The sequence below is a fragment of the Periplaneta americana genome, chromosome 14 (assembly GCF_040183065.1).
Source record: "Periplaneta americana isolate PAMFEO1 chromosome 14, P.americana_PAMFEO1_priV1, whole genome shotgun sequence".
NCBI lineage: Eukaryota > Metazoa > Arthropoda > Insecta > Blattodea > Blattidae > Periplaneta > Periplaneta americana.
Genome location: NC_091130.1, coordinates 1,514,364 through 1,529,115, shown reverse-complemented (window position 1 = coordinate 1,529,115; position 14,752 = coordinate 1,514,364). Strand labels below are relative to the sequence as shown.

The 14,752-nt window shown below is 38.0% G+C and overlaps 1 protein-coding gene across 3 annotated transcripts in view; it reads right to left on the bottom strand.

Annotated features, from left to right (window-relative positions):
- Ets65A (DNA-binding protein D-ETS-3) overlaps positions 1-14,752 on the bottom strand; it is a 420,065-nt gene that overhangs the window by 254,805 nt on the left and 150,508 nt on the right. The gene's annotated exons all lie outside the window — the stretch shown is intronic.

Genomic DNA, 14,752 nt, shown 5'->3' with positions numbered 1-14,752 from the left:
TTAAAATAGATTATCTAAATAAATCTCATTTCCACTTACGTGTGACAAGAGAACATTTTAAAGTTGCAAATGAATGATACAATATGATGCAGCAACCGAATAACATACAACAGATGTAAGGAATGGCAGTAAGTGTTGTGTGATGATATATTTACATGAGTTGACGAAGTTCTAAAAAAATTCGGTAGATTTGCACTACTTGTTGGGAAGATAGAGGCTATACTCCGTCCTGTCCCATATTCCCCTAAATTAATAAGTTACCTACTCTTCTGTGTACTTGAAGATGCGTTTAATTATCAAGTCATAAAATGTACATTTTGTGCAGTTTCAAGTGTGGTAGGAATAAAACCAATTTCGTCATATTTGCTGTGCAAAGGTTTTACTGCATAAGAAATGTCTTCACCTTTTATTTTTAATCTCTATAGAATCTTACTAACTTCAAAATCAGTGATTATAAACTCTTACTGAACGCTTCGCGACTATGTTACGAACTGAAGTTGATTATTTCATTCCATCTTTTCAAAATTTCTAGATCAGGATATGATCACGAAGAATCTAGAAGTGTGTAGTAAGAGTTAGAGGTTCCGATTCTGAGGAAGTGTCCACAGAGTTCTCATGATAACAAATTTTGTCTTTCTCTTTCAATATTGGCCTCTGTGAACAAGACTTTTTCGGTCTGCGGATAAAGGAAAATAAACTAAGTCAGCATTACACTGTCCTTTACAATTATTATGTAAGTAGTTCGGCAAGAAATCTAAAGATATAAGATTCCGGTAGAAAACACAATGACAAAATAATGAAAACCGTGAGCAGTCTTTGGGAACGGTATCGGCGCGGCGTGTAGCTGAACAACTCGCAGAAACACTGAGTGGTATCGGCTTATCGTTTCAATGGGTATAAGAAATGAAGACTTAATATGAAAAACTCGAACGAATTACTGAAAATGATGCATGCTGGTAAATACTTCGTTTATTACAACAAGTTTTGAATGTATTAGGCCTACATTTTTTATATTTGAAGAGTCCACTGCAAGAATGATGGATGTCATTTGGAATACATTTTGCAGGAGAAGCAATTGAAAATTTGAAATGCTTAGCGCTCAAAGCTTAACTGTGATTTTCCGATCATTACTGGACAATGACTATCAGTGTTAATGCCATATAACTCTCTATGTACATTCTATATGTCTTAAGCTATGCATTGACAGTCTCGGTTCATTTTCGACAAGAAAATGACATCCATCATTCTAGCAGTGGACTCTTCATTTATGACATAAATTATGTATTTTTATGTGTCGTGTAAAAATTATTTTTTACACGTAACTTCCCAACCCCACAACCGAGACATTCCGAGAATACGCCCTCCAAATATAGAGCGAGCGTCGGTGTACCGGTGAGCCGGGAATCTTTGAAATGTAATCGGTCTTTCAATTTTACTTCCCTCACGAAAGAAGGCATGCTAAAGATTTATATAGTAAGTGTACCCCTTAAATGTATATTGCTTTGGATAAGGTTTGAAACCGCAGTAATTGCTTTTAAAGCTGCGAAAATCTCCTACCACCGAAACTTACTCGTTGTGAAGCTTGTGGGCACACAGAACAACTATATTTCATGGAATGGCTTACAGAAATAAATTACAAGATTAAATCATTCCAAATGATAACATTCAGTTCACTGAGTTTTTCACATTCTCAATATTTTCAGAAACTTACAAAACATTGTATGTAATGTAGTGTTATTTACCCCAGGTTAACAATATAGACCTAATTCTGTTTGCGGGATTATTTTCTCCCTCTACGTCTGAGACTTTGTCCCAGTCCTACATCGTCCGACTGTTTGTTCTAAGCCAGGTTAACAGCATAGTCCATACTCTTCTGTCGTCGGATGGTTTGTCCATTTCTCACCGGCTGACGTAGTGCAATGTGTCACGTGGTGTTGCTTTTGCCAGGTCTGCAATTTCAATGGAGTTCATGAGACTGCTTCCTTGCAGCATACATACGTACTGTTCTGCCCAAGGGCAGGACTTTCATTGCAAATCCAGCATACTCTAATATTTTCTATTTTCTGCCTTCCTCTTAGTTTCCTCATATGATCCATATATCTTAATGTCGTCTATAATTTGGTATCTTCTTCTGATGACGGTTTATTTCAAATTTCAATTGTTAGCCAATGATGCAGTGCAGTGTGCACAACAAACATAATGAACACTTATTTCGTTATTAATGAATTTAAGGATTCTGAAACGCCTGTCTTGATCCTTCAGATGACTGCAAGCTGTTTCACATGTACCTACTGATACACTGACAATCTCTAAGCAATGATATGTCTTATATCAGCTATGTTACAGTAGAAAATCTATTTCTGAATTTAAAATGAGATTGAATTTAGTGAAGATTTCTGTATACGTTAATTGGCAGTTATGTGGTCGTGTAGACCTAGGGGGTCATCCTTTTGCTAACATGTCTGCTATTTTATTCCCAGTGATGCCAACGTGAGGCGACATCCATTGGAAGTAGACAGCAGAATTGCTGAAGCCTTGGCATCCAACAAGCATATTTCAGTTTCATTATGTAGCAATGATTATTAGAGGAGAAAAATTCGCTCCGCCACCGGGGATCGAATCCGGTTCCTTGGTTCTACGTCCCAAGTGCTCTAACCACTGACCTACGCCGAAGTTCAATCCAAAGCACCGGATCGAATCCCTCTGCCCTAGTGTTTCCCTTTGTGGCCTGACTCCAAGTTCGACATATGTGTTGACACATATTATTAAGTCAACTGCCATTATAATCATTGTTACCATAACAGATATATTCTCAAGAACCAAAAATCAATCTTTACGTAGATTCTTCGAACAATAGTGCATATTACTGTGAAATCCCGGCCACCAAGTCACTCACTTGAGTGCGCTCCTTATATAATGGCAGTTGACTTAATATGTCAACATAGATGTCGAACTTGGAGTCAGGCCACAAAGGGAAAAAGACTAGAGGGCAGAGATTCGTTCCGGTGCTCTTGAACTTCGGCGTAGCTCAGTAGTTAGAGCACTCGGTACGTAGAACCAAGGACCCGGGTTCGATCCCCGGCGCCGGAGCGAATTTTTCTCCTGTAATAATCATTGTTACCATAACAGATATATTCTATAGAACCAAAAATTAATCTTTACGTAGATTCATTATGTAGATCTATATTAGACGCTGTGTGATATCTGTGAGAAAACAGATTCTTGAGGACACTATCTTCAGTAAGAGCGTCAATATGGAACAGCAGTCTGAACGTTCAGTCTTTTGATCTTCTGTCTGTGTCAACATTACTCTCTTCTTCTGTATCACACGATGATGTGTTTATTGTTACTAATGCCAACTATCTGAGTTACTGAGGGCGCTCCGCGCTTCTTGTTTGCTGTCCGTGTGTCCTACACGTGTGAGAAAATATTAGGCTATTACTTAACTCTTCACGGCGATTTCCTGAATTTGTAGGTTAATCATTTGTACTCATTATATTATTCGGATGCTATAAAATACACATTTGCCTTTAATTTTTAGTTGATCTTTTATTTGTATAACAATCTGAAGGTTATATTTCTATTAAGTTTATATAGTCTGGGATCGGATTCCAGTGAGGAATAAAATAATAAAAGCTTTCCTATATGTATAATTAGACCTGAGACTGTTCTGCTCCCTCCTCATTGTCTACTTCCGCTCTTGATCGTTATTTCGTCTGCAAGAATGATGTGCTCAATTTTCACAATGCTCTTTTGCTCGGTGAAGGATCCTTACTAGATAACGTGTAAAATCCATACCCTACTTCTAGTGATGATATGTAACAATGTGGCTCGATAAGATTTAACTATCAGGGTCTGTCTGGGTAGCGCAGTCAGTATAGTGCTCGCCTTTGTGCTCGAGGTTGCGGGTTCGATCCCGGTCCAGGTCGATGGCATTTAAGTTTGTTTAAATGCGACAGGTTCATGTCAGTAGATTTACTGGTATGTGAAAGAACTCCTGCGGGACAAAATTCCGGCACATCGGCGACGTTGATATATCCTCGGCAGTTGCGAGCGTCGGTAAATAAACCATAATTTATTTTTTTAACTATCAGAACTGGTGCATGGCTACACATCCTATAGATTTTTACTTTATTGGGTTATTTTACGACGCTGTATCAACATCTAGGTTATTTAGCGTCTGAATGAAATGAAGGTGATAATGTCGGTGAAATGAGTCCGGGGTCCAGCACCGAAAGTTACCCAGCATTTGCTCGTATTGGGTTGAGGGAAAACCCCGGAAAAAACCTCAACCAGGTAACTTGCCCCAACCGGGATTCGAACCCGGGCCACATGGTTTCGCGGCCAGACGCGCTGACCGTTACCCCACAGGTGTGGGCAAATCCAATAGATGGCATCTGTACTCATGCGAGGGAAAGCGAAAAACATGCTGAAGTTGTACAATCAATGTGATGTGTGCACTTATCTGATTGCCAATGGCGTGAGCAAAAGAATTCCTTCCTCACCGAAATGCCTCCCCCGCACACCTGGCAGGAATCCAATCCACGAACCGATATGCAGGCAGGTGAGGGGACTTTGGAACTTATGCAACTCTACATTTATACGAACGAACATTTTTATCGAAGGTACAATTTCGTGAGAGGTAATCTGAACGAACTTGGGGACATGTCTTTATTGCTTCAATCATCACCAACTGTATGTGCACTTACTTACTAAATAGTCTTACTGTATAAAATGCGTCTGGGTCTATTAATTGTATGGAATAAGGTCCAGAGAGTAACTCAGTCTATCTCTACATTAATATAATTACTGAATTAAATGGGCAGTCAGCTTAGTAGATTGTAGGCCTAATCAAACTATATTCATAACAGTGATGTAGTACATGCATAATTTTGGTTTACACTTCTCGCTAATCATTATCGGCTTCTGGATGATTATAATATTTCAGGTCGAATGAAAAAGCTTTTAAATATGAAATGACTAGAGAAAGGCAAAATATTAAATTTCATACTCCAAACAATCCTGCTATCTGCATGTGAACAAGAATTTCTGCAATTCACGATGCGTAGGTTGTAATTATCATCAAAAATATTTTCATATTACGTAATGTTTTGGTAGAATTTTCATATTTCACAAAATCTTCATTTTCCTTTTTTCATATTTTTAATGCATTAATATCTGTACGACAATCACTGACCTGGACTTTCCAGACATTATAAAAGTAGGCAATAGAGATTTATTTCAGGATAAAATTGAAAACCCAAGCCATCCATTCCACCAACATCTGGGATTCCCAAAGGCAAGTGAAATCGGACCGTCAATGAATTCAAAAGGCCAGGAGGAAATAAGTGGCTCCTATTTCACCTTTGCTCAGTGCTTCGAATTTATTGAAAGTCTTTTCAGTGTTGCCATGTCTACTTAAATGTACTTTTAAATAATTAATATTTTAAACATGTTTCAATCATTATCTAGTTTCTTCTCTTTTTACAAATTCATCCGTCTTCAATTGCACAATCTTTGGACAGAAAATCAAGAAAATTTACTTGTGTTGTATAGTAACCAGTGTTGAGTCCTCCCAATGGAAGATATATAACTTACAGTATATATATTTTTTTCGTTCTCTTCAGTATAACAAATTGAGTTATCTAGATTTTGCATTTAATAATAATAATAATAATAATAATAATAATAATAATAATAATAATGGTTTATTTTAACTGGCAGAGTTAAGGCCATTCGGCCTTCTCTTCCACTCAACCAGTGCGATTTAGGTAAGGATTTGTGAAAAACTGGTTCATTACGTAGATTTATTGTATTTTATTTGATAGCATATTAAAATGGGCAAAGCTATTAATCTCTAAAGCCTTATTTTGCAAATAATGACATAAACCTGCTCCAAATGATCTAGGACGAAATATTTTAAGACTGAAATCTTTATTTCTTATTTTCATATTTTTCCAAAATATTTTTCATGTTTTGGCGAAATTTTCTTTATATTGTTAACATGATTCAAAATATGTGATTCGACGCTGATTTTGTAACCATTTTCTACTCAAGAGTTGTTTTAACTTTACAACTTGTGCACGAGTCCTTCACACTCTTCTTATGAGACATTTTGTTACATTGGGAACTTTCAGGCTTCTTCGCACATTCGATATTTCAGAATATTGGACCATATTGTTTGGGATGTACTTGACCTCGAACACTCAGAACCGCACAAATGTTTATAATATAAATCGCTCATCACAAAAGCAGTGGTGTGAGTCATTTCAATGCAAAATTACGCGTCTTACCACACGAGACATTTGAATGATCACCTATTCAAGGTCTAAGAGAAGAAGCAAAATATCATTATAACAGAATGACGAACACACATATTTCAATGTCGTGACTATGTTGCTACATTTCCCACCAACAGTGTCATAAAACTTCTGCTTAAAATAATTACGATACCTGCACAACAAACTTTCTTCTACTAACCTGATAGTGTTGCACAGAAAGTGTGGGTGTGGGATTTCAAAGCACAGTGTAACTGAACTGACTCTTTTTCACAATCAACATAACTTCCGCAGCAAGCAGTTTTAAATTATGTAGCTAACTAGCAAAAGACAAGACCGAGCTCATTTCGAAGGACATAGGCTGCCACAATTAAAAACTTTAAAGGAGTATGTAATGTCACAATTTGACAGGTCAAAGGCGTATCGATCTACAGTTCACTATTAGCGTCTGCAAATATGGACACTAGAAGCGTCTAAAGTGGTCGTCCTGGACAATTTCAAAGCTTCGACAACTTTTATCAACAACCTTAAGGCTGAACATAGCATTTCTTCCAAGCATATTACTATGTTCGTCACACGTAAGGACATAGACGAAGATCAGGAGGTACAAGAGTTTGTGGAGGAAGTGGGCATAACAGAACAATTCGTGTCATTCTGTCATAAATTTGGAGTCCCAATAACAATAATGATTAAGAAAATTTATATGATAGCTTTGAAGGGTTCTCCACAGATTCTACGGCGGCACTTACACTTCAATGCAAATTACATTTGAATTTTCTCATTCTATAGAGGGTGCCAAAAAATGTATACGGTACACTCTTTAATAGCTCATACCTAACTCACTTTTTTTAATTTTTTCAAGTATGACCGCCTAAAATAATGGCTGAAGTCAGACTAAACTTTGAGGACAGAAAATTCATTCTAAAGTGCTACTGGAAGACTGAGAACATAAGTGAAGTGCGAAGATGGTTTAGAATGGAGATTCAACGAGATGCACCAACGCGACTCACAACTGCTCGTGTGCGAGATAAATTTGAAGATGAAGGAACTGTTCAGAATGTCCATAAGAACAATTCCAGAAGACCACGAACATCCACCAGCCCCACAAGAGAAAGAGAAGTCATCGAAAGATTTCAGCAATCTCCTAGAAAATCTGTTCGGCAAGCAACTCGTGAGACAGGACTTTAAAAATCGAGTGTCCATCGCGTTTTGAAGCGTGCTCGATGGAAAAGTTTTATTCAAAGATTAGTCCACGCTCTCAAAGAAGATGATCATGACCGGAGAATTGAATTTTGTGAGTGGTACCAAGCAAAATGTGCATAGGACAATCGATTTCCATACAAGATTGTTTGGAGTGATGAGGCCACGTTTAAATTAAATGGCTCAATTAATCGTCACAATTGCATCTACTGGGCATCTAACAATCCTCATGTGACAGTGGAACACCATGTGTGTTACAGTGTGGTGTGGTTTGTGAGCATTTGGTTTAATTGGACCTTTCTTTTTTGATGGTGCTGTGACTGGTGCAATTCACCTCAACTTGCTAAAGGAATCCGCCATGCCACGCATCGAAGAGATGTTTAGGAATGACGAATGGTACTTCCAGCAGGATGGAGCACCTCCCCACTACCACGCGACGTGAGGGCCTATCTTAACGGCCACCTGCAGAACAGATGGATAGGACGAAGAGGTAGTACCGAGTACTCCCTTCGCTTACCGGATTTGACTCCGATGGATTTTTTTCTGTGGGGACATGTCAAGCACATGTTTATAGCACAAAACCAGCTACAATCGAAGAGTTGAGAGCAATCATTGAAAAAGAATGTGCCCAAATACCAATCGAAATGATTAGGAACGTTTTGGATTCCATCGGTCAGCGTGCCTGGACCACAATGACCAACAATTTCAACACTTCCAATAAATGACTGGTTTCTACATTGGTTCACATTATTTTTAATTTCGAAACTTTTCTGTACCTTATTAATTCTTCACGTTGTAGTCATTGAAAGAGTGTATACATTTTTTTGGCACCCTCTGTATTTTAAATTTTTTATCTGTTTCTTCATTTCACTGCAAATTTTCATTATCTTAAATTGTGATACATAGCCTACTGTAAATTTCAGTTTATGTAAACCAATTTCTTGTAAGACATTTAAATGTCACACCTTAAATGTTTCAGTTTAACATTGTCTTTGGCAACCTCACCAAGTTGAGGAAGATTAGATATTATTATTAACAGTGGACAAAGAAAGTGTTTGGAACTGTGACAAAGTCAATTTAATTTTGAAATGTCTTTATTGTCAATCACAGAGGAGAGAAAACTACAGCCGGTGTGTTGCAGTCTGTGCACAGGTCTATACCTACACAATTGAGGAGGCTTTATCAATGGGTGGCAGATCTTTTTTCAACAGACACAAGGAAATTTCATTAATTCGAAGGCAAACAAAAGAGAAAAAAACTTTTTATAGCGTCAGTCCTTGGTGAACACGAAAGTGAGAAGAGTCAATTGCTGTGTAATTCCTGGCCAGGCCGTGAAGATCGTACTCTTCTAGAGTAAACTTTTCATAACAAAGATGTTACGCTCAAAATATTGCCACCGAAGGCAACAAAATATTGCTAACTTCTTGATGTGTACTTAAGCAATATGAGCGCTTTATGATAATAATAATAATAATAATAATAATAATAATAATAATAATAATAATAATAATAATAATAATAATAATAATTTATTTAACCTGGCAGAGTTAAGGCCATACGGCCTTCTCTAAGACTCAACCAGGAGATAAGACTGCAATGTGGAAAACCACAAGTAAAGTTACATGATCGCCAGTATTCACTCACTCTGTGATGTACATAACTTTCTACACCAACTTACAAGCCTACGTTGCAGTATGCCTGGAAGCAGGCAGGTTATGACATTGACATTCTAATATCATAATTCGAAAATTTAATTAATATGGCTTTACATATTGGACTGCTTGAATGTGAAACCAGATGTGCGTATTTTTCAGTTCCACTTTACATTGAAATCCCACACCTGCACTTTCTGTGCAACACTATCAGGTTAGTAGAAAAAAAATTGTTGTTCAGGTATCGTAATTATTTTAAGCAGAAGTCTTATGACACTGTTGGTGGGAAATGTAGCAATAGTCATGACATTGAAATATGTGTGTTTGGTCCCATTATAATGCTATTTTGCATCTTCGCATTGCCAAATGTTCCCTTAGATCTTGAATAGCTGAACATTGTTAGTTGGGAGACAGGAGGGAAAAAGACCTTTGGGGAGGTCGAGACGTAGATGGGAGGACAATATTAAAATGGATTTGAGAGAGGTGGGATATGATGATAGAGAATGAATTAATCTTGCACAGGATAGGGACCGATGACGGGCTTATGTGAGGGTGGCAATAAACCTGCGGGTTCTTTAAAAGCCATTTGTAAGTAAGTACAGTATAATTTCCTATTTTTCCATTATTTCATGTGTTCCACACATTCTTACTTTAAAAATGTCCTTGAAGGTAGAGAGATGACTCGTTCAGATGGTGAACATTCCAGTACGTTTGGTTGTTTATGGGCTTGGTTTGAGCCAGCGTCCAAGAAAAAGAAAGGAAGCAGCTCATTCACAGTTCAGGAACGGACGACTACGGATAGCCGCGAGTACCTATAGATGGCAGAGCTCATTCACCTGGAACTCTACTAGCACACTACTCATTCATTGAAAAACTGGAGACCAGGTATCTACCGCTCCTTGGCGGTAGTCGAAGATGCAGAGGAAAGGCTGACAGGAGCGTAAATAAATTCTCCCAAAAATCTATCAGAGTAGATATACCAGAAAAGTGATGGTCTACGTCGTTTTCAGGTGTTGAAGGGGTTAGTGAACTCTGACCTTACATCCTGTGATGTTGAACGTTCATTTTCAGCATACAGGCTTGTATTAACTGAAGGAAAGATAACGTGGGAGAAAACCCTGACAATTCATTGCCATTGAAAGTAAGGCAAACGCAGATGCATTAACGCAAGTGAGTTTATTTGATAACTTTATCATATTTTTTTAAGTGGAAGTTGTCTAAATCTATCATTAAAGAGTCCCTTGGCTTGTTTTAAATATTTAGTGCATATTTTGCTATGTCGTACAAGTCGGCAGGCATTGCACTGCTGTTAATGAATAGGCCACAGCGATAGCTCGCGCCCCGTATTGTTTTAATTGAGAGGGCTCGCCGCGCCCTGCCCTGCTCGTCGTCCCGGAAAAGATAAAAAGGTGAAATATGTGAACCGTAGCCCCGGCCGTGACCTGCGCCCCACTAAATCAGAGCGGTTTGGCCGATTTACTCCGCTGCCTCACGACCCGGCAGGCGATTTTTCTGCGAGGGTTCGTACTCAGAAAAAACATGGGAAGAAGAAAATCGACAATACGCTCCGAAGACGGGGCGAGCCTGCAACCCGCAGAGCTTCCCCTTCATTTTCTTCATCTCTACTTCATTACTACAGCCAACATGCAATATATTTTGCTCTTAATTGGCGGAAAGTGCATTCTACTCCTGCTTTGCTAAAGCGGACGTGCGCTGGAATCTCTTGAACGTGAGTTGCGCGGCTAACTTCTATGGGTGAATGTTCAGTCGGTTTCGGTGTGACTGTGTTACAGCAAGACAGGAAGATCAGGAGTTCGAGTAATAAGGTGACGTCACAGCGTAACTGAACCTATGAAGTATCACAGCAGAAAAATAACCACGGGAAATTAAGTTAGTCTTAAACCGTAGAGTGGTGGTGGTGGTGGTAGTAGTAGTAGTAGTAGTAGCAGTAGTAGTAGTAGTAGTAGTAGTAGTAGTAGTAGTAGTAGTAGTAGTAGTAGGGGAGATTTGGGTAGTATCGGACATCGGGTAATATCGGACAGTGCGTTTCTTTCGTGTACCACCAGATGATAGTACCTCAATAACATGATTACGTTTCTGTATGCAACATCACAGAAACGTAACCATGTCATTCAGGTACTATTATCTGGTGGTAGATGAATGAAACTCACTGTCCGATATTACCCGATGTCCGATACTATCCAACTCTCCCCTAGTAGTAGTACTAGTAGTAGTAGTAGTAGTAGTAGTAGTAGTAGTAGTAGTAGTGGTAGTGGTAGTAGAGTAGTAGTAGTGGTAGTGGTAGTAGAGTAGTAGTAGTAGTAGTAGTGGTAGTGGTAGTAGAGTAGTAGTAGTGGTAGTGGTAGTAGAGTAGTAGTAGTAGTAATAGAGTAGTAGTAGTATTAGTAGTAGTAATAATAGTAGTAGTAATAGTAGTAGCAGTAGTGGTAGTGGTAGTAGAGTAGTGGTAGTGGTAGTAGAGTAGTAGTAGTAGTAGAGTAGTAGTATTAGTAGTAGTAATAGTAGTAGTAGTAGAGTAGTAGTATTAGTAATAGTAATAGTAGTACTAGCAGTAGTGGTAGTGGTAATAGAGTAGTGGTAGTAGTAGTAGAGTAGTAGTAGTAGTAGTAGAGTAGTAGTATTAGTAGTAGTAATAGTAGTAGTAGTAGTAGAGTAGTAGTAGTAGTAGTAGTAGTAGCAGTAGTGGTAGTGGTAGTAGAGTAGTAGTAGTGGTAGTGGTAGTAGAGTAGTAGTAGTAGTAGTAGAGTAGTAGTAGTAGTAGTAGTAGTAGTAGCAGTAGTGGTAGTGGTAGTAGAGTAGTAGTAGTGGTAGTGGTAGTAGAGTAGTAGTAGTGGTAGTGGTAGTAGAGTAGTAGTAGTGGTAGTGGTAGTAGAGTAGTAGTATTAGTAGTAATAGTAGTAGTAGTAGTAGTAGTAGTAGTAGTAGTAGTAGTAGTAGTAGTAGTAGTAGTTTATATCGAAACGATCAGAAGCAAGATTTTATAAATACTCAATTACACACATAAGGAGACTTGAGGTACGCTATTAAGATTTTCTTAATTTCATTTTTAAATAACAATAAAATCAAACGTTAAAAAGGAACGCAATTCGATCATCCACTTCTTCTTCGTTGCTCTCATTGGCATATCGCTCAATGTATTCGTTAATTGTGAATGGTGGTGAGATCATTAAACTTCTTTAACAAAATACTTTATCAATTTAATTGTAATAAACTTTTACTTTTTCTATAAGATAGGAGTAAAATTCTTCAAGTGCAGTCATATGAATAATGAAACCCTGCGTCCCACACATCGATTACAATTACTTCACCGCAGTAACTGATTCTGAACATGCTATCTTAAAAGATTTATTTTGGCCACTTACAACTGACATCTTTCAAGCAAACATTTGTCCTTAGCGGCTCTGGTTTCTTCTTATTCACACTCACCGGTAGCCTACGTGAAAGCGTGAGCACACACAGTGTCCTAATATATGTTATTTTCATTCACATTTGTATGTAAACTAGAATTCTGATTTTTAAGGAAAGTGAAAATAAAAATACTTGTATCTCAAAATAGCTTTTTTGGAGTTATCCTTTTCTGACCAAATACCACAGAATTGTACACAGAAATAATTGTCAATTCCGTACACCATAAACTACAGTAATAAGTGACAACAAGTGTCAATTTTGTATTCCTAAGTTTTCTTACTTGTAACAAGCATATTATTGCATATTTCCGTAAATGAAAACAGCATTATAGAATAATCTTACAAACATTCCTGAATCTATTGAAATGCAAAATTACTTTTATGCTCAACCATGCCGAAATGTAGTAACTATAACCTACACCTGGTAGTAGCCCTTTAATGCACCTCATTAAAGTACACCTATTCATTATAATCCAGTTGTTCAGCCAATGAGAAATCACCATTGTACTGATTGTACCATTATAAAACCGCAAGTATCGATTATTCTCGGATATGCGATCGAAAGACAATTAGCGAAAAGTCACGGAGGCTGGAAATCCAATACTGTCGCAGAAGGTTATGTTCTGTTGCTATAATAATTAGCGTTAATTATAAATAATATTCAAATACATTCAATTTGTCATCTCGTTTTTCAATTCTAAATCAATTTCCAGGTTATATCAAGTCTAATGTTCATGTTATTCTCTAGATTATATCAAGGTCAATGACATTCGTGTTTCGGAAAAAATCAATACTTTCGCGTCTGCGCACATCTCACAATTCATGTCAGTTCCGCTCCCTACTTACATAACCATAACATGAACACTTACGAATAATTTCAAGTCGTATGAAACTTGCCTATAATGGTAATTAAGACGCTCGTATGAAAATTATGAAACTCGCTTGCGCTCGTTTCATAAACAAACATACTCGCGTCTTAATTACTACCATTATAGGCTGGTTGCATAATGTACTATTATTTATTTGCCAAGATATGAGCCGTTCAGAGAAAAAGTGGTGTAAGTCAAAATTGGGTAATGAGGTTTAAAGTAAAAATTATGTAAAATACAGCGCGAAGTAGCAATAAATATGTCCTTGTTGCTATTCACTCACTACTAATAGTTCAAATAAATTTAATATTAACTGTTTCTTCGCGCTGAATTTTATATGATGTTTACTTTAACCAGCATTACATGTTTTTGACTTACACCACTTCTGCTCTGAACGGCTTATATGCTTTTTCCTATACTTGTACTTAACATCTGTCTTCTTCTCCCCACAATACTGAATGTATAATTTCTTAATAGAATACAACTAGCTGCTAAATATCACAAGTCTGTCGAATTATAATAATAATGAATGTACACCTGTACTTCACATGAAGGCCTGCAAAACGAAAGGAAAGTACAGTACTATCATAATTATTTCCTTCAATAACCAAAGCAATTGGAAGAGCGTCGTTAAATAGAACAAGTAAATTAATACAGAGCGTTTCGCCCGTGTTTATCGCGCTCATCAAACTTTCAAATGAGTTTATATTTTGCCTTCCAAAGGTAGCGGCAGCGATCGCCGATACGGGCACTAAACCTGCTACATTAACCTACATTCCCTCCGCACGCTAACGACCTGCAGTCGCGGGGTCGAGACCCAACAGCACCGTGCGGCAGTTCTCAGTCATCGTAGACCTCGGTCACCGGATTGTATTACATGGTACTGCTGTACTTAAAATGGCGCACTTCATTAATAAGGACATCAATCAGTAGCCAAACACTTCAGTTTTTACCCCTGCAAGGCAAAGTATCGCAAGCGCCACTGTGCTCAGAATAAATTGCCAAACACTGCGCATCCAGTGCAAAGGTTCCGTGAACCCCAACAATTTTTTCCCCTCTGACTCTCGTACTCACCGCCGTGTTGGATAAGCCTCTCCTGTGAAGCTAGCAAAATAATACTCTGCCTTGCTATATATTAAGCGGTTGGTTGGATTCCTACCTACCAAGCGAAGACGTCGAAACATGGAGTATAAAGCGTTCTACGCTCACAACGTTACGCAGCCATTAGGTCTATAAAACAAGAAAATACCGAATTTTTCAAAGCGTTACACAATGACACTGTTTTGTTTAGCCGCGCGGTTTTCATTTTCCCGCCGCCCGCCGCT